This window comes from Mustela erminea, chromosome 9 (assembly GCF_009829155.1).
Source record: "Mustela erminea isolate mMusErm1 chromosome 9, mMusErm1.Pri, whole genome shotgun sequence".
Classification (NCBI taxonomy): Eukaryota; Metazoa; Chordata; class Mammalia; order Carnivora; family Mustelidae; genus Mustela; species Mustela erminea.
Window position 1 is genome coordinate 90,768,769 of NC_045622.1, and position 18,967 is coordinate 90,787,735.

General features: G+C 39.4%; 1 protein-coding gene and 1 pseudogene across 8 annotated transcripts in view; one reads left to right on the forward strand and one right to left on the reverse strand.

Moving 5' to 3' along the window:
• The window catches only part of LRRC4C (leucine rich repeat containing 4C), a 1,206,407-nt gene that overhangs the window by 71,881 nt on the left and 1,115,559 nt on the right, over positions 1-18,967 (reverse strand). The gene's annotated exons all lie outside the window — the stretch shown is intronic.
• Positions 8,241-8,323, forward strand: LOC116600392 (annotated as a pseudogene).

Below are 18,967 nucleotides of genomic sequence, written 5' to 3' on the forward strand. Positions count from 1 at the left end.
ATAAACTTAGGAGAGAAGTTGGACAGGAATGTGGAGTGTGTATTTGTGTGATGTGTGCACTTGTGCACAAGAGTGCAGGAGAAAGGAAGAGAATGAGAAAGAAAAAAAAGAGAGAGATGCCTTGATTCCAGCCACACAAATGTGCAGCCACACCCCACATCACCCCAAGAGTACACGAGGCAGAAAGCACTCACCAACCACCCTGAACTTGTCAGCATGAGCCTTGGACCTCGTACTTGGCAGTGGGAGCTGCTTACTAGGACCAACCTCATTTTCTTTACAGTTCAGTTTGCAAATGAAATATTTGAAAACATCCATCTGTGAAATTCTTGCTTCTCTCCTAGTCATCTGTCTGTCATTCTTTCACTGACTTGCTCACTATTTTTTTAAACCACCCCCCCCCGCCCCCAAAGGAAATGCATTAGTCTCACTGGATACAGCAATAAAAGTAAACCAATCTTTCTTCTGACATCAAAGAAATGAAGACTTGCACTTTTATCTTCCCAACCAGATTGGAGAAAGGGTTGTTGTTGTTGTTGTTGTTTTCCCCCTCAGCAGTGGGAGTGAACACCTTCAATTCGGCAGCTCCACGCCTATCCTGGTGGCATCCTTCTCAAAGGGTCAGTGAGGTCCCTGGAGTCCACAGAAGCACAGATGTGAGTCTGACCGAAAGAACCCTCACAAACACTGAGATGTGCACTTTGAACAGTAACTGCTTTAAGGATGCATAACTAGAAATAGAGGAAAATCAGTTCCTAAAGGGAGTGATGGTTGTTGGATAGGTGTTGGTCTCCATAGTGACAAGGAGGGGGCAGTCAAACGTGGGCTGAAACACCAGAGAGGCTGGGAGGGATAGAAAGAAACGAAGAAGTCACCAGGCAGGAAATGCTACCTCACAGGAACCCTTATTTCAAATTTCAAATCACTCCTTGCATTTAGTTACACAGGCTGTTCAGATGAGGATGGTCGGGAGGCCAAATGAGCACTAAATATTGGCTAAGGCCCCAGGTGTTAGAATCACCAAGATCTTTGTTCAAATGACACTTTGGGCACTTAGGAGCTGTGTGTTCATGGGCAAGGCGTTTAATACCTCTGGCCCTCATCGGCTCTGGTCCTATGCATAACAGAGCTAGGTGGTCATAGAGTGGTTGGCTCATTAAGGAAAACAAAGTGTGGGAAATGCTTTTTCAATATAGTACTTAAGCAGTCGTCCTCTGAGGGCATCTGGTTGATTACTACAAAAAGGGGACTCTACAGCAGAGTGGCCGCAGGGAGGCTGTCCAAAGAAGGCAGTGTTTTGAAAAGAATAACTGATTAACAACTGTGTTTCCATTCACAAATCAGTCCCAACCTCTCCCCTAACCTTGAGAAAATTACTCAATCAGGAAGAAATGGTGTCAGTTGGAGGCAAAGCCAGGCAGACAGAGAACCTCTGAGTTGTAATTCTCCCTCTGTGCCCAACAAATTATACTACCCCAGGCAGGTCACAGAACCTTTCTGGACCTCATTTCCCTTTGTGTAAAATAAATGAGTTGGGCTAGACCAAGCTCAGAGGCTCCAAATGCTAAAGATCTGCTTAATCTCCCCCAATAGAGGAGGGGGCCATTTCTGACTCTAAGTGGGATGGACGGCATTTGACAAGTGTCTCCAGCTCCCGTATGATGGTCAGTTATCAATTCCAATTATGGGATCAGAAGGGGAGCATCTGAAACCTGCCCGCAGGGCTCCGTGGCTGCAGGGAGGGGGCGAAACTATTAAAGGTAATGATCAAAGCCTGAGCATTTAATGGGAAGGCTGTTAGGCAAATTCACTGCATTTCCCTGGGATCATTTCCACCCAACCTAGCAGCCCGCAGCAGGACACCGGCAATGGCCCAGCTGATTTTCCCACAAAAACAAATGGGTCTTGAATGATTCACACTTACAGTATTAATTATGGAATCGTTTATTTATTTTTTCATCCTTCTTTGCAAATCGTTCTAAAAATAATATAACTTCAACACTGATTCACATGCTAGGCCTAAGTGCACTCTCTAGGGAAATCCTAGCCACTGTCATATTTGAAAATGCCCCCTACATTAGCAAGGCTCGCACAGACTCTACTGGCAAATTCAATCATCCCTCTGCCGCTGGGTGTCCTTGTTTGTGGCTCCCTTTAAGAACCAGAGTTTACCTGCCTTGGGTCCTGGTCAGTCTGAAATGATCTGAATATGTTGCGAGTTTCGAGGCAGCAACTCCATTAATATCAGTATACAACAATGGACCACACAACATGATGACAAGAATTCCAAACAATAGCCAAAAAGCCTTATTAAGAGCAGAGTCAGTGCTCTAGTGACATTTTCCTCTCTCATCATCAAAGATCCCAAACAACAGTGGAGAGGTTCTGTTGGTATTTACAATTCCTCCTTCCATCCAGGTGCCATAAGAGGGGAGTGGAATTGCTGGATTTCTGAGCTCCATAATTGCCTGGGTTTCCCTCACAAAATGAGTTCATCTGTCACTAAAGGCAGAAGTTAGTCATTCTTTTAGGGAAGCACCACCAAACGTTCCTACCTAATGTTGATGCGTACAGCTGCAAAGAGACGAAATTTTAAATCTCTGGATTCTACAAACAGAAAATGGGAAGTAATTAGAACTCCTGGAGAAAAGCCACAGAGAAGCCCCAATGAAGGAATGGGGATTTTATCCAAATGAGTGAAATTTCCTGGGAACCCCCCCCACCCCGATCTTTCTAGCCAAACTCAGGACACAGGAAACTTCAGACTTGTAAAATATTTTAATAATTATCACACATTCTATTCTTGACTTCCGGTTATAATATCCCTACCACAAGTTTGACTGAGATGGCCTTAGTCTTTCTCTCAGCTTGACTCAACTTGAAACAGGTTTCTTCCTGACTCCTTCACACCCTTTTCTTAGAGCATTTATTTCAGAAAACTTGTAATTACAAATCTCTTCTCAGCCCCTTTGACATGTAAATCATTTTTCAAAAGCCTCTTTCCAGTTTCACAACCCAGGGATGTCTTTCTCAAGGATCTGGGAACCAACTCTTTTTTTTTTTTTTTAAAGATTTTATTTATTTATTTGATAGACAGAGATCACAAGTACGGGGAGAGGCAGGCAGAGAGAGTCGGGGAAGCAGGCTCCCCGCTGAGCAAAGAGCCCGATGCGGGGCTCGATCCTAGGACCCTGAGATCAGGACCTGAGCCAAAGGCAGAGGCTTAACCCACTGAGCCAGCCAGGAACCATCTCTTTGACATGTAACCAGCAAAGGAGCAATCTCCCAATATCAGCAGGAAGGTAGAAACCTAACTTCTGTGAGTGCTTTGATACAAGTTGCAAAAGGACCTCCTGTCTAAAGATGTGGGAAGTTCGTTTTTCCCTTGCGTAAAGCCAATTAGCAAACACAGGTCCATGACTTTCCTCTAATATCCTCCAGGACCTTTTCATTAGCTCATATGAGTCCTTAAAACAAAAACAAAAACAAAAATAAAAAAACCCTACTCCTTCTTCTTCATAGGAGATGAATTTAGACTTAGTTGTGGTCTCTGGCCCTTATTGCAACAGCCTTGAATAAAGTCTTCGTCCTTTGATTAACTTTGGCCAGCATAAATTTTGCTTTGACATGTTAATACTGCTCATGCTTGAAACTATGTAATGATGAGCAAGGGTCCCAAACATATCCTTAGACAGCCATTTGACCCTTGATAATTCCTGACCGTAGATAATTCTCCCTTACAAGGAACCTTCGTTATGAATTCAACCCATCAACTTTGGTTCTGCCTTTGGGGTCCAAATGGAAGAAGTCTAATATTTTACACATCCCTTAAAAAACTAAGGAAAACTTCCTTCCTGTATGTTCAGCCTTCCCTGGCCTTTACAGAGGGCTCTGAGCCTTAGGGCTTGAATTTAGCTTTGTCAAAAGACCCCCTTAAGGTAAGTCTGAGGATATAGTACCTATTGGTCCAGAAAAGGCAAATGGAGGGGTTTTGTTTTACCTCAGGAAAATAAAAAGTTGTGGCATGATAACTGATGTATGACCCACAAATCAGGAGTCATCAGAATATATTACAAATGAATTCAGTTTTCAATAATGCTTTCTTAACCCTAAAATTAATCTAGTTTTGAGTGGCCCAGGTAAGGACACCAATACTCCTTGGTGCTTGTCTGCTAAAACCATCAAAGAATATATACTGCGGGGCACGTCGATAGTTCAGTGGGTTAGGCCTCTGCCTTTGGCTCAGGTCATGATCTCAGGGTCCTGGGATCGAGCCCCACATCGGGCTCTCTGCTCAGCAGGGAGCCTGCATCCGTCCCCCCATCCACCCACCCACCCCCCGCCTCTCTGCCTACTTGTGATCTCTCTGTCTAATAAATAAATAAAATCTTTTTTTTTTTTTTTTTAAAAGCATATATACTGCCCACTCAGTTTTGAAGATGAGAAGGATAAGAGCTGGTAATTCTGACTGTGACTACAGTTAAACCTTGAAACACTACTGTATAGTTCATAAAATTACTTGTTGTTTTATCCTATCTCTCCCTTGCAGACTTGGCAATACGTACTTAAATATTTACCCTCTCTCCTTAACTACGTGGAATTTCACCACTTTAAGGTAGCCATTTCCCTATGCCCTACATTCTTACCCCGATCAAAACTTACTCATCTAATGCCCCGTTCTAGCAGACCTGGTTTAAAAAGGGGACAACCAATCAAACAAGTAATTGACCAGGTTTTATTATTTGATTAAGTGGCTTTTCCATCCAAGAAAGTACCATAAGCTACAAGGGTGTTAATAATTGACCCTGAGGGTTCATGCAGAAAAGGATGGAAATCACAGGAGTATTACATGGCTTTTTCTTTTAAAAGAAATTTATATCCACAATCTCTACCACTCCCTCCTACAACCTCTTCTTTTCAAAAGTAATCTTTTTATTTCTAAACCTGCACAGTATTTTATTTGTACTTTTCTTATGGATTATTCTTTCAAATCAATTTGATTGTACTATGTACTGATGGTACTTCTCTTCTGGGCTTAGAGTTTCTCAAGGGCAAAGCTATTTATCTTTATATAAATAGCCCATAATAACCATATAGCCCATAATAACCAATGTAGTGCCTGCCACATAGTATATCTCAATAAGTATATTTAATGGTATAAAAATTGAGAAAATTAGTTAAGTAAATCATCCCAACAGTCCTGTAAGACAGAAAAAGAAATTATTATTTATTACCACTTTTCAGAGAGGTTAAGTAATTCTTTAATACTCAATCTGGGAGACTATGCTTCCTAATAGTGAGTGAATGATAAGGACTTGGGGTGTACAATTACACCTAGAATTCCAGAAGCCATGTCTGTTGGAGATGTGTGTCAACTCTTGCTATTTTTTTTTTAAAGATTTTATTCATGTATTTGACACAGAGAGAGAGAGAGAGAGGGAGAGAGAGAGCGAGCTCAGAAGCAGGCAGGCAGAGAGAGGGGGGGAAGCAGGCTCCCTGCCAAGTAGAAAGCCCGATGAGGGGCTTGATCCCAGGACCCTGAGATCATTAACTGAACGGAAGGCAGAGGCTTAGCCCTCTGAGCCACCCAGGCACCCCTCAATTCTTGCTATTTAGAGGGATACTCTCTTAGCCCAAATCCTCAGTTTTACTGTGTGTGGGCACATGTATATTTATGTGGAGGTGGGGAGGAGGATCAAACTTACATTTCGCTAGTTCTCATTCTATTTTCAACAGCTATCATTCATTCAGTTTGGCTCTAAAAAGAATGCCTTCTCCAATAAAGGCAACCAGTGAGAGGTATAAATTTGGGGAATAGGGGGATGCTGTCCACACTCACTAACAAACAAACAAAATCTTAGATCCTTTGTTTGTAAGAAACAGTGGTGGCAGCCCTTTATATCAACAACTGAATTTTTCAAGCCCCAAATCTTTTCAATTCCAGAAGATAGCTAATATACATGAACTTATTACCCAAGCCTTGATCAATCTTAATGTATTACACAAAACTGTGGGTGTAGCTGAAATGGATCCTTCTCTTCCCTTTGATGTTCTTGCAAATGGACTCATTTGGAAGTAGAAGTGAGAACTCTGAATGAAAGAACATAAACACAGAGCAGCTTTCTAGGCTGTGGGAAATTGTTAATTTGGCACAGCCACGTATAAAGCCAGACGCCATTGCTTTATGGGATGAGAGAGTCAAGAGCTTTGTGACAGCTACTTTTCTGATAATTAAAACATCTTTGATCTCCTAAGAAAGAATTTTAATGAATCCATTAGTCATCTCAGATACCAATAAGGCCTGACTTTATCAGCCTTATCAGTGTATAGTCATGGGTTCGTCTAAACTCTCGCTCATCTTAGGTAATTCATGATTCCTTGAGTGTTTCTACGTTACTTGATTCACACTCAAGTGAGGAGCTAGAATCATTAAAAATAACTAGATTTAGACTTCAATTAAATGTTAAAGATAGCATTTCATCCAGTCCCATAGCACCATCTTACATAGGACAGTCAGAGGCACCAAGCCCCCTGCAAGCGATCTCAATGAAAGGAATCAATCTTCCAGGGAAGACCAGGCCACTGTTACCTGATTCTGCATGTCTGACAAGGCTACTGGACCCTGGGGACGGCTCTCCTACAGTCCAACATCGATCCATATTTGAGCCTCAGAGGTTTCTTAGAACTTGTCCAATTTCTTCCATATACTGGATTAAAAGAAATTTTCAGGGGGAAAAAAAAAAAAAGGAAAATCATGGCTCTCGGTGGACCTGTAAAAATGTATACATGTTCAAGAATTAATTTTGTTCCGACGATATGAATGAACTAGGAAGTTATTACAGCAGTTTAAAGTCAAAGTCAAAATACTACACAATGACATGGAATAAAGGAATAGGGAGCTAAACGGCAAGTAAAGACAACCTGGTGTTTCCACTGGGAAGAGGAAAGTCAATTGAAATATAAGTGGACAAGACAGAAGATGCATATCCATCAGCTATTTGAAATTTAAAGAGATGCAGAAAGCGCAAAGACGATGAATAGAACCAGGTGCAAACAGCCTGGGTGGGTATGTGGGTATGTTACAGATCATGAACGGTTTTCCACTGGTGTACTGTTTTGTTTTGTTTTTTTTTAAATATGAATATAGAGTCTCAATACTTTTTATGCAATTTGAAATTACACACACACACACACACACATACACACACACACACACACACGGTCCTGAAAACAGAGCTTCTTTTTTATGTTTGGTATTTATATATATGGGTCCTAGTGTGAAAACCCCTTTATTGCAGTGTGGGAACATTAATGTATTTTATTACAAGTAATGTCCCAGATGTGTCTGGAAGTGTCACATAGTATACACTATATTCACATATCAGCTTCTTAAAATCAATCATCTTTTGGATTCTTAAACCCATCTAGACCTTTAGTGACGGTGCGCCAGCATGTGGGAGTCAGCTTATGTCTTGCTAACTGTATGTGTTCTCAACATCACATTCAGTGACTTCAATGTGGTAGCTTAGAATCAGCCAAGGTGAGAGTAATTTGCACAAGAAAATAGACAAATGCTACATATCTGTGTGTGTGTGTGTGTGTGTGTGTGTGTATGTGTGCGCACGCGCGTGCTCAGGCTGTGTGAGAGAAAGTAAGCTACACTCCTTATCCTTAAGGAGTTCACAGTCTAGTGAAGAGCTTTTGGTCTAGTAAACAAACTTGTATATTTATAAATGTGAGGTTGTTCTTGGGTTTATGCTTCCCCCAAGGTGGCTAGTTTCACAACAGACTTGTGCCTACTGTCTATTATAAAATAGATTAAATCTAAGCCAATTCAATTCAAGAAATATGCAGGAGTGTGAAGCCGCTAGATGTTTCAAAGGATATAAACAGTAGATTATGTTGGAGATTCCACTGGAATGTAAAAACACACATTTTACTTAGTAATAACTTGTGATAAAGGCTAAAATCTTCCCCTCAAATAATGATTTTTAGAGAGAAAAAAACTACATAAGCAAAAGATAATTTGTGAATTTTCTATCTGCTACACACTGTGAACAGAAACATTAGCTTTGTCTGTAATGGGGTATTTTTTTTTTTTCTTTATGTAACAAAACATATTTTCAAACAGTGACTATATGGCCGGCACTTTGCTGGGCATCAGGGTTTTTTTTTGTTTTTGTTTTTGTTTTTTTTGTTTGTTTGTTTTTTAGATTTATTTATTTATTTATTTGACAGACAGCTTTGCGCAGTGGCAGTATCGTAGCCAATGAGGTTTAGCCGAGGCGCGATTATTGCTATTTATTTGACAGACAGAGATCACAAGTAGGCAGAGAGAGAGGCAGGCAGAGAGAGAAGGGAGGAAGCAGGCTCCCTGCTGAGCAGAGAACCCGATGTGGGGCTCGATCCCAGAACCCTGAGATCATGACCTGAGCCGAAGGCAGAGGCTTTAACCCACTGAGCCACCCAGGCGCCCCCAGGGTTTTAATAACAAATAAACATCACATTCTATTCCTAAGGAACTTTTATTCTAGTGGTAAAGAATAGTATAACTATATAATCCTGATACACTATGATGCTACATATAGGGGACATATGGGACCAAAGAGAGACAGAAGCAATGAACTCTGCGAGAAAGAGCTGGGGGAAATTCAAAGGACATACGGCGAAGGAAGAATATGATTTTTTCAGAGAAGGGAGGAAGGGTTTGCTGACTTGGGAGGAAAGCGGAGCCTTAAAGCTCCACATATGTACACAATACGGGATCCTTGAGGAAAAGATATAAAGAGGACAGGTTCAATCATGGGATGGTGCATTAAGCTTTCTGTATGACTTCAAGAGAGAAGATAAATGAACTCAGAGTTAAGCTCTCGTGTTTAAGGCTTATATTGTACATATAGATTCTACTCAGCAGAAAAGAATAGGAAGACATGAAACTTTCTGAATATATGGGGACAAAGGTGGTGCTTTTAAGTTTTCTGAGCTTATCTGAAGTCTCTAGAGAGAAGCACCTTGAGGACATGGAACATTTTATATTCATGTTTTGTCATTTGGACCTAAGTGAAGAGTCTCGCACATAGAAGGCAATTGTTAAGAAACTGGTGTACCGAAGACAAGAAAAATAAACATTAAATGCAGAAATGAGCATTTCCTTTCCTATTCACTTTGCCGACTGTAGTATGCTACTGTATTCTTCAAAGTGCTTGAATTATCCCTCCTCTTGATCTACCTGGCTCTGATCTCTCCCTGTGCAATTCATCTCCTACAAATCTCTTTTTCCATCCTTGAAGTTCAGGCACCTTGCCCTGCTTGCTGTTGCTGAGCACAGCTGGGACAAGCCCCTTCTAGAACCTTCCTCTGAGGGCATTTCTATTGCTGTTCTCTTTGTTGGAAGGCTGACCCTGATCACTCAGTCAAAAATAGCACTCTTCATCATCTAATACTGTCTAGTCCCTTCCTGGCTTTATTTACCACCACATGACCTTACGTTATGGATTTTTTTTATTCTTTATATTGCCCCATCCATACATAAGCCCCCTACTGGCTGACACTTTGTGTCACTCACCTTTTTACTTCCAGCACTTAACCAGTGCCTGGGACAGAGCATTTACCTAGTACATTTTTGTTAACTAAGATGAATGAAAGAATACACTACCTTCTTTCACCTGTGCTTTCATAGAAAGTTTCTCAGATTTTTTGAAAGCAAGTGCTATATATTAATGTAGTTGAAGAAAATTTAAAAAAAAACAAAAAAATGACTACAAATTTTTATAAAATGTTTATAAACAGATTCAAAGGATATAGAAAAATGTTTCACAGAAAGTAAGTATATCTTCAAAAATTAAGTTCTAAGGAAAATCAACGATATACCAAGAAACAAAATAAAAGGTTAATTTTAAATGTGTGAGTAGCCCACTCACTCAAAATAGCCCAAAGGCTATTTTAACTTTACTCCTTAAAACCTTAGTTTGGAACCCACACTGAGCCCCAAATACAAGAGTGAATTTCCCAGAGTCTCTTGTACTTTGATATAGTTTTAAGACTAAGTTCTGACCAAATGGGATAGAAACCAAAGCATCCCATGAGAATAACAATGCTTTCAAAAATAATGCTTTCAAGAAGTAAATTCAGATAGAGATGACCTTTTCCTATTTTTTTTCCCCCCTGGACTATAGACATAATGGCTGGAACTTTAGCAGCCACTGCAGATCATGTTTTAACTTTAAGGCTGAAAGCTTTGTGTCAGAACGATGGAGCAGTGACATAGAAGCCTGGATCCCTGATGATTTTTGTATCCATCTACCAACTCAGCATGATTTCTAGACTTTCCCATGGAGCAGAATAACCCTTATGAGCTTATGCCACTATTATTTTTAGTTTTGTTATACGCATAATGTAAAATTCATATTTCATGTGGATATCTTAAAATATTTTGAGTACCGTTTATTTGCCTAACAATGCGCTTACCAGATTGGTAGTAAATGTGGAAACCATGCTTACCAGACTCGGAGTCTGGTAGTGAGTCTGAGTGATCTAAAGAAGAACTGTTGTACCATCACTGTTCTTATTTTAATTGTTGATATATTCACCACCTGTTTAGATAAAGACATCTGTTAATTTTCATGATTTCACTAAGTCCTGCATAAATATTAATTAAGCACAATAGCTCTGAAAAACAAACTAAAAGCTTGTTATTGTGGATTTGGGAGCAAAGCACTCAGGGTAATTACATGCTCAGATTGGAAACTTCTAATAGTTTGTAAAAACACACAACTTTCACAGGGCCTAAGCAAGATAAACACAAGGAAAATAAAGGAACTATAAGAATAAGCTACTAGGAACCTAGGTACTTGGGAATTACTAAAGAATTGTTTTGTCTATTCTAGTATGTACAAAGGGTTAGATTGGGACTTTGCTCCCAGGTAAAAAACAACAGCCTGCACATCTAACAGTACCCACTTTGTATGGCGTTCTCCTAAGCTCTTCACATATATTACATAAATTACATATAAGCTATTTATATATAATAGGTGACATAAACATCACAGCAGCACTATGAGACGGATACTATTATTATCCTTGTGTTTCGGATGAGGAAATGTAGATGCAGAAATGTTACATAACTTTCTTAAGGTCTCATATCCAGTCAACACCTGAAACCCAGATTGGAATCTAAACAGGGTACATGGGTTTCATGTGCTCAGACATCACACCATCACTACTGCAAGACGGCTGTCAAGAAACAGTAACTTGGGGAACAATCATGAGATATTCTAGAGATGTGGCTGAGTGGGAAATGGTGGCAACCAAAGAAAACTAGGAAATGATGATGCCTGGGCCACAGGGATTGGAATTGAAATCTAGAGGTAAGGCCACACAGCTCAGAACCTGGATGCCAGCAATACCTGTGAACAGCTGCAATGTTCTCTTGGTAAAAGTTGAATGTACCACTTAAAAGCTCAACTCAGGGGCACCTGTCTGGCTCAGTTGGTTAAGAGTCCAAGTCTTGATTTCAGCTCAGGTCATGATCTCAGGGTCTTGAGATTGAGCCCAGTGCCAGGCTCCATGTCAGGCTTGAGATTCTCTTTCCCACTCACCCTCTGTCCCTACCCACCTGCGTCAACTTGAGCTCTCTCTCTCTAAAAATAAATAAATAAATAAAATAAGCTGAACTCATCTCAGAGCACTGATTCTCAACCTTTTTTTTTTTTTTAAGACTTTATTTATTTATTTGACAGAGAGAGTACAAGCAGCAGGAGTGGGAGAAGGAGGCTGAGCAGGGCCAGATCCCAGGACTTGGGCTCATGCCCTGAGCCGAAGGCAGACACTTAACTGGGGGGGCCATGCAAGCACCCCTGATTATCACCTCTTTAACAAAATATATTTTTGTTATTCAAAACATATATTTTGTTATTTTTGATATTCTGAGGTGTGTTCTGAGCAATTTGTTAGAATAAGTATAGAATAATAAAGTTTGGAAATGATGTCTTCAGTCTCATCATATAGAAGATACTCAATGTTGTGTCTAGAAATAGTTTTTGCCACATGCTTGCATTTTGATCTTTTTCTTTGAGTAAGGACGAAAGGAATGGTGTTTGACTAATGTGATGAAACGCGGGTGGATGCCAGCGCCCAGGGGATTTGTAACATGATCATCACCAGCTGACAAAAAGTGGGGAAGAAACCGTGTCGAAGAAAGAACACTAGCTTTGAGTCAAGAGGCCAGGAATCTTTAGTAACTGAATGATATTAAGTAGATTCCCTTAACTTATGGTGACTTCTCTTTTCTAGTAGGCAAAACAAAAAGGGCATTGGATGGAACATCCTGGTCCCCAGGAGCTTCCTCTCACAAAATCTTGAGGCTCTGATATGTGATTCCCCTACTCAGAAAGCTTTGAACAGAGGCAGAGGGTCTCTCAATTGACAGAGAGAGGTTGAGGCATTAATGACATTAAGAATGCAATTCGACTTTCTTTCCTATGGATTGCTGCATTGATTGAACTTCGAATGTGTGCCAGGTTTTTGGTAATATGTTTTACATACTTAATAATCCTTATTACAACCTACGTGGTAGATATTATAATCTCAAATATAATCACAAACAAGAAAAAAGGGAGCGCAGAGAGAATTTAAATACTAGCTCAAGTTCACATAGACACAAAATGGCAAACAGAAATTTAAGCCCACACACGGTTTGCTGGTTTATAATAAAAGGGATTTAAATTCACACCCATCTTACTCTATGCTGTGGACTAAATTGTGCCCCCTACAACCTCCCCAAATTCAGATATCCAAGCCCTAATCCCCAGTGTGGCTGTATTTGGATATAGGAACTTACGGGAGTAATTTAGGTTAAATGAGGTCATTAGAGTCAGGCACTGATCCCCTCAAAATAGCAGCCCTATAAGAAGAAACAGCAGAAAGCTTTCTTTCCCTCTACCGTGGGAAGGCACGCACAAGATGGCCACCTATAAGCCAGGAAAGGAGCTCTCTCGTGTCGGCACCCTGATCTTTGATCTCTGACATCCAGTCTCCACAACTAAATTTCTATTTCAAAAATAAATTTCTGTTGTTTAAGCCCTCCAGCCTGTAGTGTGTGGTTAGGGTAACTTAGAAGGCTAAGAATACACTCTAAAGATTTTCTTTGCTCTTTTTCTTAAGCCATGCCAAATCAGGGTGTTCAAAAATGCCTGAAAAATGAAAGGAAGATTTGTTACAGAATTGGCGAGCTCCCTTTTTATATTAGATGTTGTTATCTGTGCTCCCTTGAGGTGTGCTGTGCACAGCTGTCCCATCTTTACCTGGTGGCCTCTGCTGCCATCTGCATAATTAACATTAACTGATAAATAGGCCACTGGGTGCCAAAGGCTTTATGGGTCACCCTCCCTGACCACGAGATTCATGCAATTACTGTTTTCGATTATTGTTTCCATTCTGCGTCCACTCCCAACATCTCAATGTTGAGTACAAGTTTAAAAAGCACTCTAGTGAAAAGTCTTTACCCTATCCCACCACAAAGTACCTTCTCTACTTTACAGATGAGAAGAGTGGCCTTGACAGAGTGCTGAGACTGACCTAGCTTGCTGATCAGAGCAACCGAAGCACAGAATCTGGTCCTGAGTCACGATCCACTGCTCCCCCCCGGGACCCTCCAAACTTACCTGTATATCCATCTTTCTTACTAAGCACTTTCACATCTACTCTTTTATCATGTTTTAAATCTATTTCCCAGAAGCCTAATAAGTTTCAGGATGGCAGGAATTATTTCCAGTTGACACACTGGACTCTCAAAAGATGAGAATTCAGCCCCTGGGGGTACCACCGATGAGCTGTAGTGACTGTTGTTGTCCAGAGAGCTCTTGGAGCTACAGTGCTTGTTGAACAATTTCGGGAAAATTCATTAGATTGATTAGTCCAATTAACTCACAAATGGACATACAAAAACAGGCAGGAAACCCCTGCTGGGGCCAAGAAATAAACAAAAGACATAACCCTGGCATGGACTGCATGAATGTGAAGGGGCCATGGAAATTTCTCCATGGAGCGAAAACACTCTGTCTGGGACAGGACCAAACTCAAGACTGGCTTGAGAAAGAAACAAAGAAAAGAATTAAGATCTTCTAGGAAGGCAAAAAGCCTAAGGAGAGGGCTCAAAGAACAAATACCCTTTGGCCAGCCCAAAGGCCAAGTAACTGAGACAGAAATTTGTGACGCATTCAAGAAAACTGAGAGAGAAAAGGTCTGTGAGTCTCGAAACATGGCTTTCTTTGTTCCAAGCTGGTAATGAGATTAATCTCTTTGTGAACAAATGAAGCCAATAAAAAGAAGAAGGGAAATCCCCCTTGTTAAAAGATTATTACTCACACACTGATCCTTTGCTTTGAGGAAATTTTTATTTTCTTACATGTAAGAACAGAGACCTCACGCCCTTCCTTTTCTTCTTGCATTTTTTAAAATTTTCTTTTAAATATGTAACTGGCAAAGCTATAGATCTCTATTATTGGTACAACCCCAGCTGTACTGTGACTTTCATATTTTTTGCTAATACTTGTATGAAGAAGACAAACCTAACCATTTCATTTGTGGTGGAGGACGGATGACAGAACCTGGTTATTCTTGTAGCCACTGTAAACCCCCATGTCCTCAGAGTGAAAACGCCCACATGATTGTTCCCCAAACTTAGCCAGCCAAAATGATTCCGATGCCAACAAAACACAGATTTCCCTTATCAGAATGCAAGAGAAAGACACAGGGCATTCCCAGAAACTAGAAGAACAACATAGTGCCTTTTGGTGAATTTCCCAGTTAGGAAAAAAGAGAGAGTGAAAACCATGGATAGCCTCATCAGCATGCCTGTCAAGGTTCTGCATCACAAAGGAACAGGGTTAGTAATAAGTTGGTGACTTGTTATCAAGCCTCAAGTTTTTTAGAGGGGTAGGAAGTATAGGGATGAACAGCAAGATGCCAAAGTCAGTTCTTCTGAAAACACTGATTACAGGCAGACAGCAGCGATCCCAGAGCATCTGGGGGAAATCCAGGATCATTTTCAGTTCTGAGGAAGGAAGTCATTAGGCAGTTAATCAATTTTCCTTGAAGCTCATTAATAATGATATCTGGTTGCCCGTGATCTGTAAATTATGGGAGATCCAAATGTAAGAGCAGTGTGGTTGGAAAGACTGAAGGAACATAAGATTTACAAAATCCGGTTTATTATACCACGTGGAATTAACATGCAAAATAATATATTGTCTACTAATCTATACAAAAACTTGGATAAAGTAATTGATAATAGCTAACACTTACTGAATGGTTATTCTCTCCTAAGCACTTTGCTGTGCGTTTACATAGATTATCTCAAATAACACAGTAACTTTATGACATATTTAATATTAGTATCCCATTTTATAGATTAGGAAATGAAAGCCCAACAAGAGTAGTAAGAAAGAGTAAATATAGCCAGTAAATAGGCAAAGTCAGGATGTCACAATATTATAATTCAGATACTATTAAGTTATAAGTGGAGTGAGAGAACGTGATGGAAGGAACATCGGTTTTATCGTCAAAACGTCTCTGGGTTGAGTGCTGGTTCTACACGTATAAAGAATGCCTGTGTTTAAGCAGAATTTTGTATCTCCTTTGTTTCCTGTCTTTAAACAAAAGCATTACTAGCTACCTTGCAAGTCCAGTGTACACATTAAATGAGATAATGCATGTGTAGTGCATAGTATATATGTATAAGGCAGTAATAATAAAAGCTATTTTTCATTGTTTAATCCACTCACATTTATTGCGTCACTCAAAAATAACAGACAGCATTACTTTCTGTCTTTCTTCTTCTTCTTGCTTTTTTTTTGTGTTTTTTTTTTTTTAACAGATCCTGGGGCACCGTGGGCACTCAAATAATGTTAATGCCTTTCCTCATCCTTTCCCATCTCTTTTTTTTTTTTTTTTTTTTAAAGATTTTATTTATTTATTTGACAGAGAGAAATTACAAGTACACTGAGAGGCAGGCAGAGAGAGAGAGAGAAGGAAGCAGGCTCCCTGCTGAGCAGAGAGCCCGATGCGGGACTCGATCCCAGGACCCTGAGATCATGACCTGAGCCGAAGGCAGCGGCTTAACCCACTGAGCCACCCAGGCGCCCCTCCCATCTCTCTTTATATGAGGACTATTCACTAATTGCATAACTAGCTAACTACTAAATAAGAAAGTTAATGAAGAAGATAGCAATTCCAATAACTGAAGAAAAATACTGTCCCACGTATACACCTTCTTGATTAAAAATCAGCTTTGGGAAGATGGTATCATAACTACCTTCAATAAAGAAATCAGGCTCCTTTTAAAAATGAAGTCATAGGGAAAGCCAAAATCCAAGATAAAAGTCTATTACATGGCAGCTAAGTGTCAATATGTGTCGAGAAGTTTTAAAATGTGACAGGTGTATTTCAGCGAGATGAAATTCACGATAAATCTAAACACCTGCAATTTCCTTAACACCCTGTACAGTTTTACATGACTAATGCTCTTTATTCTAAAAATGTTTTGCATTCAGATCTCCTCCTGCACCATGACCTGTAATTCTCATTAATTTTACAGAATTGAGTGCTTACAGAAATTGGCATATTTTTTTCCCATAACATGCTACATTTGAATTTTAAAGATAACTTAGTCCCAAGAAAACAACAAATTTGCTGCAGCAAGGAGAATTGTCAAGATGGTTGCGGTCATAAACGTTACTGAGCAAGGTGGGGGAAATGCAAGTCCAGGAGCTACTTGGAGGCTGCAATCAACTATAAAATAAAAATACAGCCTGATAAAATATTCTTGCTGACCTTCAGGTCTACAAGGGGTTTTCAAGGAATGAAGAGGCTCTTACGTTTTTTGAATCTTAAACCTAGAGACTAAGAATTTATGTATAAGTATTCTTATTCATATTAATATATATTAATAGTTAATACATTAACATTATATGTTAATTCATGTATATACAGGTATATGAACTACTTTTCATGTAGATTTGTATGCATGAGTGTATATATGAATTAACTGAACCTAAGGGGGTGTTCCTGATTCCTCACCACGACCATAGGCTTTGGGTCTCATCTCCTACCTTTGGTTAACATACTCACTCTGTTGACTCCACACTGTCCTTTATGCCATTCTGCTTCCAAGCCTGGTGGCACCCAACTCAAGCCCTCTGTACTGCCTAGTCCCTCTGCTTGGAATGATTTTCCTCTGAATATATGCATGGCCTGCTCTTTGTACCTCTGTTGATATTCACCTATATATCTCCTCAAGATGCCTCTTCTGACCACTCTAATTACAACTGCAGCTCTTTCTCTACACTCTGCCTCCCTTCTCATATGTGCTCTGAATTCCTTAATCTGTCTGGACCTTTGCTCACCAATATGGTAGCCACTATCCCCATGTGACTATTTAAATTTTTAAATTTAAATTAGTCACAATGAGTTAAAATGTAAATTTCAGCCCTTCAGTCATACTAGGCTTATTTCAAGTAATCAGTAGCCACAGTCATCAGTGGCTACCATGTTGGAATATTGGAAAGCACACCTATTGAACATTACTCTCATTGAAGAAATGTCTATGGGACAGAGCTGTTCTAGATACGTGTACGCTTTATGTATTTGTTTATTTTCATCCTCCCCTCTATCAATCCACCTACATACACCCCAAATTGTAAGAAGTTCCAAAAGGCCAGGAGTTTTGTCTGGTTTTTTTTTTTCCTTTTCACTGATTTGTGGCCAGGACTTAGAATAGTCCATTGTCTGTATCTGATATTCAATAAATTTCTGCTGAATGAATAAATGGATTAAAACAGGACCATTCATTTTTTCCCCTTAAAAAGTCATAAATAAGGGTACAACTGCATCAGTCCTCCTTCAAGGGAATTTCAACATGGCAAATTACCCTCAGTGGTATTTCGCCAGGGATTCTATATATATTGCTTATAATTGTCCAGATCTCTATGAACGGTAAATCTTTTAAGTCTATGGGTTTTTTTTTTTTAATTGTCTTCTGTGCTGGAGTGAAAATCACTGAAATGTGTCAAGATTTATGGCAGAAAAGTCTGTCAACTCCTAAGCCTGCCAAAAATTGTTAACCATCATATAAGTTTTAGGAGTTGAGCATTTCATTGCAGTGGGCTTTTCATACCCAAATCATAGTAGATACATATAGATTACTGGTGGATGAAGGCCATCAGTCAATCTATTTGATTTTATAGCTGAGATATGCATTTGTCTTGTAGAAATCATTTTTTATTCTTAATTATACTCATTAGAATGAAAGCCTAAATGTGAGTGATCACTGCCTTCCCTGGGTGACCTTGCAAAGAACACAACGTACTCCTGAAATTTTAATTCATCATAGTCAATACTGTACAGGATCATTTGATATGCATTAGAAATCCATATCACTGGCCAAAGCAACAACTTTCAAATGGAATCTAAATTTTAAAAATACTAGATCTGAGGCTATTAAATTCAATTTTGTTTAACTTTTATAAAAGTGAGTTTATTTTTATCCTATTTTTCTTACTATAGAGATTTGAACTTAGTGGAATATTAAAAAGAACACAAAATATTTAAATATGAATATTTAAAAGGGAAATCATGCATAACCTTATAATACAAATACAATCCCTCTTACTATTTTGGCATATTTCTTAGTTCTTTTGAGTCTATTTCCATCCATATTTTAAAATAAGTGCTTACACTGTTATGTATCTCTAATTTATTTTCAGCTTTCCTTTAACACTACAACAATCCTTGGCTATCATATGTCTAACTGTTCTTACTTTATTTCAAATATCCCTGACCTGTAATGATTTGTATTTTTCTGAGATACAAATTTGAATCATGAAGAAATATGAGTAATTTAAGCTGATGAATGAGTCTCTTAGATTGCCTATAATTTGGACCTTAGTGTGTGATTTTTTTTTCTTTGTAC